This window comes from Phragmites australis, chromosome 21 (genome assembly GCF_958298935.1).
Source record: "Phragmites australis chromosome 21, lpPhrAust1.1, whole genome shotgun sequence".
NCBI lineage: Eukaryota > Viridiplantae > Streptophyta > Magnoliopsida > Poales > Poaceae > Phragmites > Phragmites australis.
Genome location: NC_084941.1, coordinates 2,339,668 through 2,355,190, shown reverse-complemented (window position 1 = coordinate 2,355,190; position 15,523 = coordinate 2,339,668). Strand labels below are relative to the sequence as shown.

At 40.4% G+C, this 15,523-nt stretch overlaps 1 long non-coding RNA gene across 2 annotated transcripts; it reads left to right on the top strand.

The window, feature by feature from the left end:
- Positions 1-328: 328 nt before the first annotated feature.
- Positions 329-5,323, top strand: LOC133903897 (uncharacterized). Of its 2 annotated transcripts, XR_009907380.1 has the most exons (3): positions 425-2,937; positions 3,118-3,965; positions 4,594-5,323. It is a non-coding gene; the product is annotated as an uncharacterized LOC133903897 (long non-coding RNA). The 2 variants fall into 2 exon arrangements; XR_009907379.1 differs by lacking the exon at positions 4,594-5,323 and having other exon boundaries at positions 329-2,937; positions 3,118-3,560.
- The last annotated feature ends 10,200 nt before the right edge of the window (positions 5,324-15,523 follow it).

The window sequence follows — 15,523 nt, the reverse complement described above, 5'->3', positions numbered from 1 at the left end:
TATAGCCACCACACTCACCGGATCTTTCTTGCTCTCCAAAAAAATAGTCTGGCAAGTATACACTGTCCACACCGGAACTTTCGATAAACACTGGAACATACGATGTTCACACCAGAACTTTCGATATATGTAATTTTTCTGCGTATAGAGAAGAATTCGTCAATTACAAATACCGTCAACTCAAATTAGATATGAACAAGAACAAACATCTATAAATACATGCTAACCAAATTTAAGATACATCAAGTATTGTCAATATATCGTCACATCTCTTACTAGTCCCAACCGCGTCGCATTCGCGGCCTCCCGACATATCCACGTCAGCACAAATTTCCTCTACCGTCTGATCTTTAACTAATGACTGTGATTGTACGTCATCTTCCAAATAGATCTCCCGTTCTATCTCTCTCTAGATACTTCCCGTGCTGGCTCTCGCGAACGGATAAGGTCTGGTTCCCGTATGGACTGCCCGCCTCCTCTTCCTCACCTCGCTGCGCCGCAGGGCGGCGGCGGTCGCCTCCTCCTCCTCCGCTTCCCCTGCCGCCGCACCCGCCGACGCCATCCACGACGCCGCGCTCTTCCCTCCTGCCTCGTAACCTGCACAGGCGCCGTCCCAGGTCCCACAAACCCACCTGCATTCGACTTCTCCCGAGCCCGAGCCCATGGCTGAGAAGGAAGCTGACGCTGACAAGTACAAGGAGAAGGAGAAAGCACAAGTCCTGGCGCCCGCTCCATCCGCCGAGGAGGTAAAGGCCGCAAACGGCGGCACTGCCGATGGCGAGCAGGCCGGGAACGGAGAGGCGAAGAGCCACGAGGAGATGAACGGCGACAAGAAGGCCGGTGTGGAGGTCGGCGCCATCACGGCCGTTGCGGTCGTCGGGCTCCCCACACCTCCCCAGAGCAGCCTGTGCCTCCCCGCGCGCCCCCTCCCCCTTCCCCGTGGCAGCCCGCTTCCCCCGCCGCCCCTACCTACGAGGGACACAACATGCTGGCCTCCCTCTCTCAGTACTTCTCAGTCCCAATCCCCTTCCTCTCTCTTCTCCTCTCAGTATCTGGCTGCGATTGGTGCGGTAGCGACTCGGCGCCGGCCGAACCGCCGGTCACCGGCCCTATGGTCAGCATCTTCGTCACCCCCATGGAGCCGCCGCATGTGGCCTCGCAGTCGACGCCGCTCACCAGTCGTTTGCAACTATTGGTGGTCGAGGTGGGTCTTCGGCATCTCCAATCGCGCTTTCCCGGCAGTCTCGTTGCTTGATTTGAGACCTGGACGTGTTTCTCCGTGGCCCTACCCTGGGTCTCCTTGCTCGCACTGATGCAGCAGGATTTTGGCCTTCGCGTGCCGGCGGCTACCTTCTTCCATCCTCACTGGTCGTCACCATGAGATGACGGTGGCACGGCCTCCGCAACTCCGTTGTAGGCTGCTTCTTCAGGTATTACTTCTCTCTTTCCCTCCGCTCTCGTGATTGCTCTCAATGTTGTGCTGCGATGACAGGCACTGATGGTAATATATGCCTGCTAAATCATATGAATGGAGATGCAATCGTGCATTATTATGTGATGACTGATAATCAATTATACATTTTCAGATGATGTCCTCAAAATTAAATCGATAATGTACATCTGAGAGTAAATTCCTCATCTTACTATCATGCTTCATAATAACAAATGTCAACTTCAATTTGACCCTCTTCACTGTAAATCTGTGATAATGTGTCTGAGAGTAAGGTGTGCATGTTGACTTTAAAGAACAGCTGCTATGACTTGATCTAGGCATAATAATATATTTAAAGCTAGCTCGATGATGGCATGTAGACTTAGAGCAATTTCATTTGTCTATTTTGCTTCGCAGTGTTCCAATATTTTCCAAAAAAAAAAAGTGCTAACCACGTACCTGTGTGCCCACTGTCAAAATTTTGTAGCTCCTACAAAGGCTCCCTTAGCACTGCATGTGTGTATGAATTGAACTTTCTGCTTTTTTACTAATTATGGAGCGCAATTAAGTTAGTGCAAACAAAAATGTTAATTAAAGAAACCACGATCTGCCTTCACTGAAGCATTCACATGAATGATCTGCCATCAAAATTCCATCATAGCTGATGAACGAATCACTTAATCTGCCTTAATTGGTAAAGTTAATCCGGTTCACAATTTCTCATTCTCGCTACTGATCAATATCTTTTAATCGCTAACTTGCATGATCACCAATAAGAATTGCAGTCTGAATAGTCCTTTACGAATACATTAATTCCTGAACCGACAAGTTGTATGCAAGAATTCCACCTTTCATGTTTCCAGGAGCCCCATGGCAACTAAATCAGTAAGCTGACAGGTACCTCATTATCTGCCACTGTTTTCCTCATATGATGGTTAGTCATGATTTCGGTATTGAAAAGGGTTCCTAATGATCTTTTAATCGCTAACTTGCATGATCACCAATAAGAATTGCAGTCTGAATAGTCCTTTACGAATACATTAATTCCTGAACCGACAAGTTGTATGCAAGAATTCCACCTTTCATGTTTCCAGGAGCCCCATGGCAACTAAATCAGTAAGCTGACAGGTACCTCATTATCTGCCACTGTTTTCCTCATATGATGATTAGTCATGATTTCGGTATTGAAAAGGGTTCCTAATGATGTAATTTGCCAAGACAGTTTGCTAAGACAGTTTGAAAAGGGTGCCTAATGTCATATGCTTCTGAGGCCAGTTTCATAGTTTGTTTTTTAGTATTAGGTATATTACCTCTGCCATATTTAGGTACAGTTATGTGTTCAAAAGTTCTTCAGTATTGCTATTTAACATGCACATAAAAATTTCTGCCATTTAACCCACCTTTTCTTTTTCAACACATATATTTTGCACCACGGAGAAAAATGAAGATATATTTGCGAAGAGCAAAGAGCTGAATGTGGATGAAGATTGAGGTCATCTTAGCTGGTGAGAATGCCGAGGACAAGACAGTTCCTCTTTCAATATTTTTAGTTATTCACATACCCTTTTCACTGCTTCGTTAGAGGATTGGATATTGTATCCTAATGACTGCATAGCATCTCATTGATTAGATACATTGTGAATTACATCTGACAGCAATGATATATTTGTTTTAATTCTGTATAGGTAGAATCAATCGGGACACTAAGCTGAGGAAGAGAGAGTTTGGAGCGTCAGCATTGTTCACCCTCATCACCATTGCCATGAGTCTTTTTGAATGACTATTAAAAACTGCTAGGCTCTTTGTATTTAGGATATACATGCAATCTGCTGGAGCCTAAAAAAATGGCCTCACAATTAACATCAAATACATCTTTTTAGTTAACAGGTCAGTATGTGATACTTGAAAGCGCTGCTACTTTATTTTGCTTCGGATTAGTCAGTGCCTTTTGTTAGATTGCAAAATCAAGGTACCAGCAAGATATTTACTTGCTACAATTGGTCGATTTGCTAATCTTATACTTCATCTAGCTTCATTAGCAAAGCTGTACACTAGGATCAGGATATAAATCATGTTACAGTGCGAAAGATACGATGCTATGCCACTTTTTGGGGAGTTTCTCTCTTCATTTCAGGTTGATACTTATGGGGAATGCGATCTCCTGTCTTGATGGTACATGCACCTGAAAGGTGATGATCTAAACTCGCTGCAACCCAAAGACCTGGTCATGATTGATTAGGCACCTGATAATGGGCTGACGAACCTGAACGAAAAAATGGTAACAAATCTATTCAATCAAAGATCCTGTTGTTTTGATATGGCATTAGTCTGTTTTGTTGAGGCAGATGGAATATTGGGAAAGGCACATGAGAAGCGTATGAGCTTAATCTAACCATGTGATTTTGTATTATAAATTATGTTTGAACATATGGCTGTTTCACATTCTTGATTTCTTTCCCTCATCCATTGTTTTCTTGGTTGACTGCTGAATAAGATGTTGGAAGATGAGAATAAATTGCTGGCCTTTAAACTGGTAAGTTTCTGTTCTAAACCAGAGAGAAACCTAAAAGGCTACATCCTCAATAAACAGCTAATAAGTTATTGGCCTAAATTTGGGTTCCTGACAGATTAATCAAGGCCATTGTTATTTGGTGAAATATGCTTGTAAACTTAAAATCAGCCATACATCCCATTACTCTCTCTTTGGCATGTGAGATACTTTGGTAAAAAGAAAACTCCAAATAACAATTGGCAATCTTATTAATATTTTCACACTGCTGCTGCCATCCCATGCTTTGCACTTAACATGTAGCATTGATCATTGCAACTACTTCTTTCAAAAAACATTTAAATGCTTCTCATTAAGTTATTAATCTAAATATTCAATTTTTAAGCAATGCTTTCTATTAAGCTGTTTTGCTCAACTGAAGCTTACGCACAAAACATGCACAAAACATTTACAGTTACGATCAGATTTCCCTACCAAAAATCAGCTCACTCATGATAATCTAATTGACTGTAAACCTTTGTACCAAATTTGATATTGTGCCTATCATATGCATTCTCTTTGAATTCGGCGACGGGTCAATATCGCGCGCCAACGGCGTGCTATGTTTCTAGTGAGAACTAAGGCATTTCTCTAATTGATTTCTCGGTTGTAGTTGGTTATTCAGTTAGGCGGTTGCGCGGATTGTGTGCACGTGCAGCTAGTTCATCGCCATGACCGCGAGTCCGTGGGATGGCACGTTGGAATCGGGATCATGGCGCATCTTTCTGTTAGTTTGATCGCAATAAATGGCAAGAGGAGCACGAGAAAACGCTGCGACTTCATCAGCACAAAAACCAACCTCTGTCAGACACATTCAGTTACTGTTGCGTTTTGGCAATTGGTTGAATTCCGTCAGGTGCTTCAGCCGAGCGCCTGAACAGCAGAGTTTGTGAGAGAGTAAGTGCCTGGTTTCCAACGAAGCCAACTCGACGAGAACGCGCGCGTGACGGGGGAAGCAATGACTACATCTTCTCCAGACGGTTGGCTGCTCCTGCTCGTAAGAATTCGTTCTGCATGCCTGGCTCTGTGCAGAATTTTGCAGACACCACTCCAGGTACCGTTCAGTAGGCGCCTATGTCGAGTTTGAAAAGATTGAAGTTTCCAACTTGGGTATCAAAGTGCATATCGATCGACCTCTGCATGGCACAAGAGTAACCGTGGATTTGTAGCACTTGTGGCTGACCGAAGACATCAGCGAACACAGTGTGTCGCAGTCGCAGCAGCGATGCTCTTGCCGGAGTCCGAAAAATAGTACTGTGCTGCAAGGGAGACGCTTTCGCTAGTATGTATGTGTTGAGTTCCTGATCGAATCGTGTCCCCACTCCTCGCACAGGTTAGACCCGGTACAGCACCAGTTTCTCATCATCACACATCGCATGCTCTGCGATTCTGTATGCTACACGGGAGATACGGCATATCTCGGTTATCTATCTCTCATCTAATACATATTTATGTATTGATTCTTTTACCTATCTTATGATTTTTTTTATCTATACCTTTAATACGAATTTTAACATAGACAAACAGTTCTGATAAGACATGTATCTGCAAGGACGAGTGGAATTTTCGTATTCACAACATGCTACAGGACTTGTTGTGACAGGCCTATGTATGTACGTACATACATACATTTTGCTCTGTAGGCGTTGCATAAGACTACGGATGCAAATGTTCAGAGATGGCAACAGGAATTATGTTCCATGAGTCTTAAATTTCTTGCACCGCTGTATATAATTGACGACAATGCATGTCAAATAGGACGAGGAATAGACATGACTGCGTGCGTGGGGACGGACACCATGCTTTGGGCCGAAGAGGTGCACCGCTAAATGGGCTGTTTTTTTGGCCCAATTAAGTTGTGGCCCGTATCCCACTCAACCCTCACAAATCAATCCAATTATTATGATGTGGATCTTGGTAAGTACATCTTAGAATATACTATCTCCGTCTCCATCTATTTTGCCTCTTCTACAATATTTAAAATAGATGATGTTTTACAATTTTGAGATAACTTTAGTCGAATTTTCCAATCTTACCTCTCAATTAAGTAAATGGGCAGACATGTTGTTTCATTATTACTCATAGGCCAACTGTACACTGAATGATATTAAAAGACGATAAAATCCTCATTTTATATTTCACCTTAATACTTGTGAACAAATTTAAAACGTTATCTATTTTGATACTAAGAGAGTATTATTCTGGTTTTACATGAAAAAGGAAGATCGTGTATGCTATTCCACATAATGGTTTCCATTTTAATGCAATTAATAGTACCCCCGAGGTTAACAGTTTAATTAGTTTTGGCAACAAAACACCGAACACAATGGTAAAAATGTATTCAATGTCTTACCTGTACAGCAGTAATTAATATTAGAATTATTGCAGTAATTAGCTAATATTAGCACCAGCCGTGTACCTGCTGGACTCTATCTCCAACAATTAAAGCATCCCTGCGAAAATTTGGAGTGTTTCATTTCATTTTAGTTTCTCCTCTTCCACATGTGATATATAATACTGCCATCATCAAGCACCCAAGGCATTTCACTCGTCTACTCTCCGTTCATTCTTCTTCGACGCAGAAGAAATCGATCAATGGAGCCATCACGGAAGAAGCTCTCTGCAGCCGTCATCGTCCTCCTCGTGCTCGTCATGGCCGCCGGTACGTGAATGCATGAGCTCAGAAGTCCTCCTGTTGCATCCTTTTTCTTCTTCGTTTTAAGAAAAAGAAGTCGCAGTCGTTTGATGATCTGGCTAACGCGGCTGTGCTTGTCCACACGTGTACGTGCAGAGATGGATCCGGTTCAGGCGGGCGAGTGCTTCACAAGGAGCACCACGTACTTGGGGTGGTGCTTCAAATCGGGGCCCTGCGCCGACGCGTGCATGAAGGAAGGCAAGGGCTACTCCGGCGGCAAATGCCGCAAAGCTTTTTACTGCTACTGCATCACGCCGTGCGCGCGCGACTCCGGCGCCGGCGGCCGCGCCTGACGGAGACCAGAGTGGTGGTGCCGGGGGTCATGAATAAAAATGATACTTCCCTGACGCTGTGTATTGTTTGCCCGGCACCTTGTAGGAATTTTTTTCCTTACCTCCTAAATTTCATATGCTTAAAATATAGAAGTTATGATCAGGCGACATTCACCTCTGACCAGAGTTAGAGAAGAGGCGTTTATGGGATTCAAGTTTAAGAGGATTCTAGCTTAGAAGAAGCTAAGGGAGAGTAGGGTCTGTTTCCGATATTTTGATGGTCTAAGGCAAAACTAAAAACAAGAGCTTTTTGAATTGAAATATCAAAAAATAACTAATATATAAATTATAAAGATAATATTTGATGGATTAAAAAATTATTTTTAATTAACACTTAAAGTATAAAAAAATAACGCTCACCTTAAACATTTTTTAAGATCATCTTAAATAATTTCTTCTACGATTATCGCCAACTCATCTAGTTTCCTTGAACTGCCCGTATTACTCTTAGAACTTTTGTTAATGGCTCCCTTATGTGATTCTATCAACTCATCTATTTGTTTTTAAAATACATTAGCCATTGAAAATTAGTGCAAAGGTATAAAAACATCGGATCAACTTAAAGAAATATTACCAATTATCACGTGAAACTCACAAGATTTTGTATCCCCAACCCGTCAATTGGTGGCTTACTGTGAATTCTAATGGGTGGGCAACCTTAGAGCTTGGGTTAGGGATAACCTAAGGAAGATGATCATGATGGGGTGGTGAAGAGGTTGTCCATCTATCGTAATTTAGTGGTTGGTAGAGAGGGAGCAGCCATCGTGATTTGTATTACAAACAGACGTCCTTAGCTTCATGAGCATGTGATCAATTAGTCATATAATTATCATCAACAGTTCTTTCAAAGTAATTAACAATTACAAATGAGGGGACACCCGTTGGGGGCAACCGGCTCCCAACATGTGCTTTTGCCACCCCTTCACTCTATATTTAATGTAAACATCACCATCAATGGAATACAAGAATTATTCTCTCTAATCTCTCTGTCTCTAAACACTTTTCCACTTAATACGTTATCAGTCACTAGTTACTAAGTATGGAAAAATTAGTCGCAAAAAAGAATCAAACTTAAATTCTTTATTACATTCCAGTCCAGAAGAATAGGCAAAATACTCGCCACATCGCGATTCCGAAGCCAATGGAGGGAACAGATCTACTAAAGCATGTTTTGTTTCAAAAGCTACGCATAGAAATTCTCCATTACACCCATGACACAATTCTCTTCTTGAAACGTGATCTAAACATGATCTAGAAAAAGTCAAAAATATGATGCTAGATGCTTTTGAGCAGCTTTCTAGTCTAAAGATCAATTTCCATGTATTGTTCACAGTTGTACTTCTTTAGAGCAAACTCCATGTATTGTTCCATACAATCATTATGAAACTTCAGTTTTTCTTCTTTTGACATTTTCTTTTCTTTTATCTTTGGTTTATTTGATTCATCCTCTAAATGCTTGATGAATTCTCTTTTAAGATCAATCAACCCCCTATATGTTAAGTTTCCAAATCCTTCCTCTAGAAAAGGGTCATCAAATAGAGAACCGTCATCTTTATCACAATCATCATCAGACCTGGAATGGAATCATTATTATCACTATCCTTGGTTGTCTGTCACCTGATATATTCTAAATATTTATTCCATAATTTTAAAAGTTGCCTAATTGTACCTACTATAGGTCTAAAGGATTAACCTCTATAGTTATAGGACCAATTGCTTTCTAGCAACTCCATAAAATAAACTATTTGCACTCATAATCTCACAAACTTGGTTGTTTGCTATCAGCTCTCTAGTTAGAGAAAGAGGGGTGTGCCCACTAGGGAAATCATATGGCCCGTCAGAAAAATATAGCAAATAATCAAATTACCATTTTCATCTTTTTTTATATTTCCTTAATTACGGACATTTGATCGTCATTAGCTATTCCTACCAACAGCTCATGGGTTTTTTTTTTTTTTGCCAAGAGGACAACAACCAACCAATGACATCATCAACCAATCCTAGCCAAACCATTCTAGAAGCTTCTTCCTCCCATCTCGCCCCCAACTCCCCACCTGCTGTCTCCCTCTATCCCTCTTTCTCTTCTCTACACTTTCTAAGACTTATCAAAGGCTTCCCCTTTTGAACTTTGATTGTACTCCCCTGCAATTTTAAATTCTATAATTGTTGTGGATAAAATTTCTGAAGTCTTCCAAGTTGTCTTAGCAACTGCTAAGCTTATCTATATGTTAAAACCACATTATGTACTGAAATAATCTAGTTGTCAGAGCCAATCATGCTTTAATGTCCCGTTTTGATCCTAAAGAATCAATGATACATTTTTCTTGCAATTTACACATGCTAATATTCTATACTATTTATCCGGACTAATCTCAAGAGCAGCTTTGCGTGTATTCTGCTTTCAGAAATGAATAAAAAAGTTAAACATGAATGCATTCCAAGTTGTCATAGCAACTACTAAGGAGCTCATCTATATTTGCCTCTCCTTTTTCTGTTTGGCTGGTCTTTCCGTTGGAAAATTGGTCTGATCTTTATGAGGAAACAATATTAACAATTTTATTGATAAATTTTTGTATACCTAGTTTATGAGTGACTTACTTGGCCAATCAGATTTGCACCATTCAGGAATTTTGAAAAGTTGAAGTGATATCCAACAAAAATCTAATGGATGATGCTTCACCCACCATATCAATCAGTCATACACATAAGATAAAAGGCAAAATTACCAGTATCCATGAATGATGGAAGTTCCTTGGCGAATACTTTCATCATCACTTTTACCACCATCATGCTTGAAATAAGTAAAAGAAAATGTTGACAATAATTGGTGACCAGCACAGCAACAATAGATGAAGCAAGCGATTGAAAAGAAAGGAGGGATAGCCAATTCAGACATACGGGTGCTATTCAGAGAATTCTTGCCTAAACTGGCGATGGCAAAATTGAATCCACATAAATTTGGAGTATATTTTAATAAAAGTACCTATATATTGCTGCTCCCATTGTCTAATCAGTCGCACACAAACGAAAAAGAAAGGGGCGAGTATTTTTTTTCCTCTTCCTATCATGGTAGATCATCGGTCCATTTTTCTTTTGTACAGTTCAACAACTATTGATTCAATGCAGAAAAAGTCAATCTTTCAATGTCTGATTCGATAGAAGATTTATTTCATAAAAATATGTGAGAATCATATTACTATATACAAACAAGCGCATATCCAAATCCTAAAACCATACAAAGGAAGAAATACTAATAGCCATAACTTATATAGATACTCGTGTAATATCGTTTGGATGACCTCACCTATTCACCTGATCTGGAAGCGGTATTGCAAAGATTTTTTTTTTCGGATTGTACCAGTAAAACGTCTTCGAATCCGAGTATTAACAATAGCTTGGTCGCCGTTGGAACCGTGACCGACGGGAGGTGTCAGTCTTTATTCTCTCCGGATCAGACGCCATTGATTTTGCAGGCACAGATCTGATGGAAAGCGTACGTTGTCTGCTCTCCGATTGATCTCCATCCAGCGGCCAACTTTGGCCCCCATCAGCCATCAGCTTCATGCACTTTTCTTTGAAACAGCCCCTGAGGATCTGCCAAAACCTGCGGAGATCCTGCGTCAAGGAAGAGAGGGCCCGCCATCACCAGATCGAACAGAGACGACGGACGGCGGCGTCGTGGGGGCCTGCTCATCACGCCGACGGGGGTCAAAATTTAAAAATAGACAATATATACACCGTATATTATAAAAATAAATAATATATTATCATATTTATAAATTTAATATATATATTCAGAACTTATTTACCGAAAACATAATTTGACATCTGAGGTGTCGAATACGGTATTATACACGGACAGTAGCGGAACCTATGGAGGCCACGCACGGAAGGAAGCTGGAAGCAAGCTAGTACATGTGTGTTTATATATTTTTTATTTAATTCTCAATTTTATTTAGAGTATAAAAATAGTCTAAAAGTTCTAAATATTTTTATAAGCAAGAGTACACTAGCAACTTGTTTTAATTGATTTGATCTAAAAAGCCTAAGCCAATATTTAATTAAAATTTTCTAAATAAGCATACTTTTATAAATTCTAGCAATTTTAATGTCTCAAATAAATTCTCAATAATTTAGAAAAAAATCACTAATATTCTTCTCATGTGATGTACTAATTTATAAAAATATTTCTAACCCTAGTTTATTTGGTGAAAAAATAAGTTCATTTGTAATGCTCAATTTATAAGTATTTTTATCATTTCATATGATATTCTCTTTTTAATTCAATTTGAATAAAAATAAATTCAAACATGCACAAAACCTACAATCAAGTGGTAAGTTCACCGAAAAATCATCATATCCAACTCAGCATCATCATTGCATACACAAAATAAGTGCATAATATAAAATGGAAGGTTTAATAGATGCATGGCAAGAAGCTCAGTTATTGCGCTATTAATAACTGAGTTGTTTATGATGATTATTTTTAACTTACCACTTGATTGTAGGTTTTGTGCGTGTTTGAATTTATTTTTATTCAAATTAAATTAAAAAAAGAATATCACATGAAATGATAAAAATGCATATAAATAGAACATTACAAGGAACTTACTTTTTCACTCAATAACCTAGGGTTGAAAACATTTTTATAAATTAGTAAATCATATGATAAGAATATTAATGAATTTTCTAAATTTTTGGAATTTTATTTAAGGAATTAAAAATTGCTAGAATTTATAAAAGTAGGCTTATTTAGAGAATTTTAATTAAATATTAACTCATGCTTTTTAGATCAAAGTAATTAAAACAGGTTGCTAGTGAACTCTAGTTTGCTTATAAAAACTTTTATAATTTTTAGACTACTTGTGTACTCCAAATAAAATTGAGAATTAAATAAAAAAGATAAAAACACGTACTAGCTTGCTTCTAGCTTTCTTCCGTGCATGGCCTCCGTTCATTCCGCGTGCGTATTTAGTATCTGAGGTGTCGAATACAGTACTATGTAGCGTATTTGGTATCTCAGGTGTCGAATATAGTTCATTTTCAGTATCTGAGATGTCGAATATGGTGCATAGTATCGTATTCAATATTTTAGGTGCCGAAATCATATTTTCGGTAAATAAGGTACCTAATACGCATGCTAAATTTGTAAATATGACGACATATTATTTTTTAAATATACGATGCATATATAGTCTATTTTTGAATTGGGGCGGGAAAGGGAATGAAACGGGGATGATCGGACGTGAGGGGCCATGGGCATTCCCATTGATTCCATCGACGAGTACCCCTCCCTGATTTCACGGAGGAATGTGTTTCGGTGTACAAAACACACTGCAAAATAGCGCATCAGTTCGTCCCGCTCCATCATGTTAGGATGTGATTATTACCCGTATGTATTGTTATCCATATGAACCGTATACATAGGTTAAGTGAAAGTAGATTGAGTAGAGTCATATTTGTTAAAAAGAAAAATATTTGGTTAGTTGTATCTGTCTGAATAGGCTAAGCTGAGTTTCTATTTGATTAACTGAATCTAAGGTCACATGAGCGGATGTAAGAGCTAATATTATGATTGGTTGCTCGTATTAAGGTGATTTTATGACACTGAAAAGTGGGTCTGTTTGCATGAGCTGATACGACAGCCTGCATCCGCTGAGCCAGGCTGCGGAGGAAAGCTCGAATCAAACTTCTCTTAGACCAACCTGCGGGCGTACATTTACATCCATCAGATCAGACTGAAACAGTATATACGGACAACTAAACACGCTTTTTACTGAGATTATACGCATTCGCTAAGCCGAGATCTCTAAGTATCGACAACCAATCACCTCCTTAACTGCCTCCCAGCCCCTGGGGACAAACTAAAAGCTTCCTCTAGCCTTCTTCTAGTGGTAGTTCAAGATCGACCAAATAAAGGATTATCTCTCGTCTTGTTTCCCATCTTTTCTTCTTCTTTCTTTTCCATGCCAGAAAAAAATGAAGAGGGGCTTTGAGTGCTTCCAGTTGCATCTGGGGTACCGGTTCGATGAAAAGAGATCCTCTGTTGTAAATGCAACGTGACTGCTCATACGTGGATCAATTTTTTAATGGACCTTGCGCTGTCAGCAATAAGATCACCGTGCAATTACGTCATAGTAATCGCCTCACAGTTAGATCCGCTGCTGCCCTCATCTCATGTTCGTTGAAACGTGTCCGCGAGGCCGGCAAAAGCTAACGGGAAGGACCACGGGAACGAACAAAAGAAGCAGCCGCACGGACCAACAGGGCAAAATATCTCGCATGTACTGCCCACCCTCCTCACGTGGCATCTAGCTGCATGCATCCTCCTGAGCTGAGCAACGAAGAACGCAACCAGCCACCATGGTCCATGCGGCGTGCCCTGCCACTGCCCCACGGCCACGCCTTTGGATCGAACTCAGCCAGGGCACGCTCTGCTCTGTTCCTCGTCGCTTTCCCATGCAGTGGCGAAACCCTGTATCCTCGCAAGGCTATAATCAGCGTACAGCCCAGCTGGACCGAGTTCACAGAAGGTGCACCGCAGAACATTCATCGTCAATTTGTTCAGTCGCTCACGCGTGTTGCACCCCACACCACCAACCGGGGCTCACCGCCGATCGCCGCAGGGTTTTGCAGAAGGAGAAAGGGAACAGAGAAAGGGGTTGTGGTGTTTAGAGTTCTATCTTTTTATTTGTCGATAATCCATCATTCAGTTATACAGTTATTTAATTTTTTAATCTCTCTTATCCACAGCTGGACCAGCCAAACCATACACGCCACTCTTACTAGGCCCACATGTCAGATCCTCAGCCACAGTACATACATGATTTTAGCAAATATGACTTCACTGTTGCTTTGCGCCTTCCGCCTTTCTTCCTCAGCTTCCTCAATTGCAATGCCAAGAGGGCAGGTGCAACATCGCCCCCGCCTTGAGGAGCTGCATGACACCAAGCAGGCGCATCTGGATAGCTCTTGATCAACACATCATAATCCTCACAAGTTGCATATTCAACCGGTAGGGAACTCCATTTGATCTTCACTGAATTACCTTTCTTCACCAACCTTCTGCCCACAATTGCTTCCGGTGTAATGTCATCAGCATCCAGAGGAATTAACTTTGGTGGATCAGCAAATACAGATGTGTGATCAGGGTTTGTAAAAAACTTTGTTGATTTTAGCAATGATTTTATAAGGCCCAAAATACTTGAAATCCATCTTAGGATATGGTCGAGATGCAACTGAACTCTAAAGATATTGCTGAAGTTTCAGATAAACTGGTCCCCACTTGAAATTCTCGCAAAGAGTGATTCTTATCAGGTACTTGTTGCATCCTATGCTGAGCTTTGGCCAACTGTTGCTTCAAAAATTCTGATTGTAAAAGCCTTTCCTGAGCACATCAACAACTTCTTGGTTGCTTGTGCGAGAGAGATCAGGAAGAAAACCATAATTGGGTTCCATGTCATACAATGCCTTTAAAGGAGAACATCCTAAAGTAATATGGTGAGAGGTGTTTTACCAAAATTCAGTCATAACTAACTAGTTATACCACTTTGTTGGAGTTGCATTAGCAGAACACCTTAAGTACATCTCCACACATTGATTAACTTTCTCACTCTGACCGTCACTTTGAGGGTGATATGCCAAACTCATGTGTAGCTGAATTTGCAATAACTTGAATTTCCTAAAATTGCTAGTGAAAATTTTATCTCAGTCTGACACTATTTTGAGTGAGGAATACCATGTAATTTCACAATATTATTCAGAAAGACTTTGGCCACTTAAGGAGCAGTAAAGGGATGCTTGAGAGGGATAAAGTGTGCATACTTGGTATACCTATCCACAATCACCATAATCACATTGTAACCATCAAATTTAGATAATCCTTCAATAAAATTCATTGTAAGGTTCTGCCAAGTTGCCTCAGGAATTGGCAAGAGTAGCAACAATCTTGGTGGCTTACAATTGTCATGCTTACTTTGTTGACACACCCCACATTGCTTGACTAGTTGCTCAACATCATGTTTCAATCTAGGCCATGCAAAAAATTTATTCACTCAATGGTATGTGGCTTGCATACCTAAGTGTCCGTCCAATGGTGAAGCATAAAAAACTTGGAAGTAGCTTAGTCTTGAGTCTAGAGTTTGCAGCCACCCAAATCTTCTCATCTTGTCGAATATGTCCATCTGTCGAGCACATGCCACTTCCAAGATCAGGAGCAAGAGCCAGCTGAGATAATAGTTTTTGTGCCACAGGATCAACTGCATAAGAGTTCAACACTTCTTGAACCCAGTCTGGTGTTATCCCCGTTACAGCATGAACTCCCATTTGATGGCCCACTCGAGACAGGCATCCACAGCTTTATCGTCCGGTCCCTTCTTGTACTAGAACTTGAACTGCAAACCCAACAATTTTGCCATTACTTGTTTCTACAAAGTCAAATTTAAGAGTTTGTTCGGCCAAATGGCACAAACTTTCATGGTCAGTTCGGAGGATAAACAAGCCCCTTTGTAAGTACT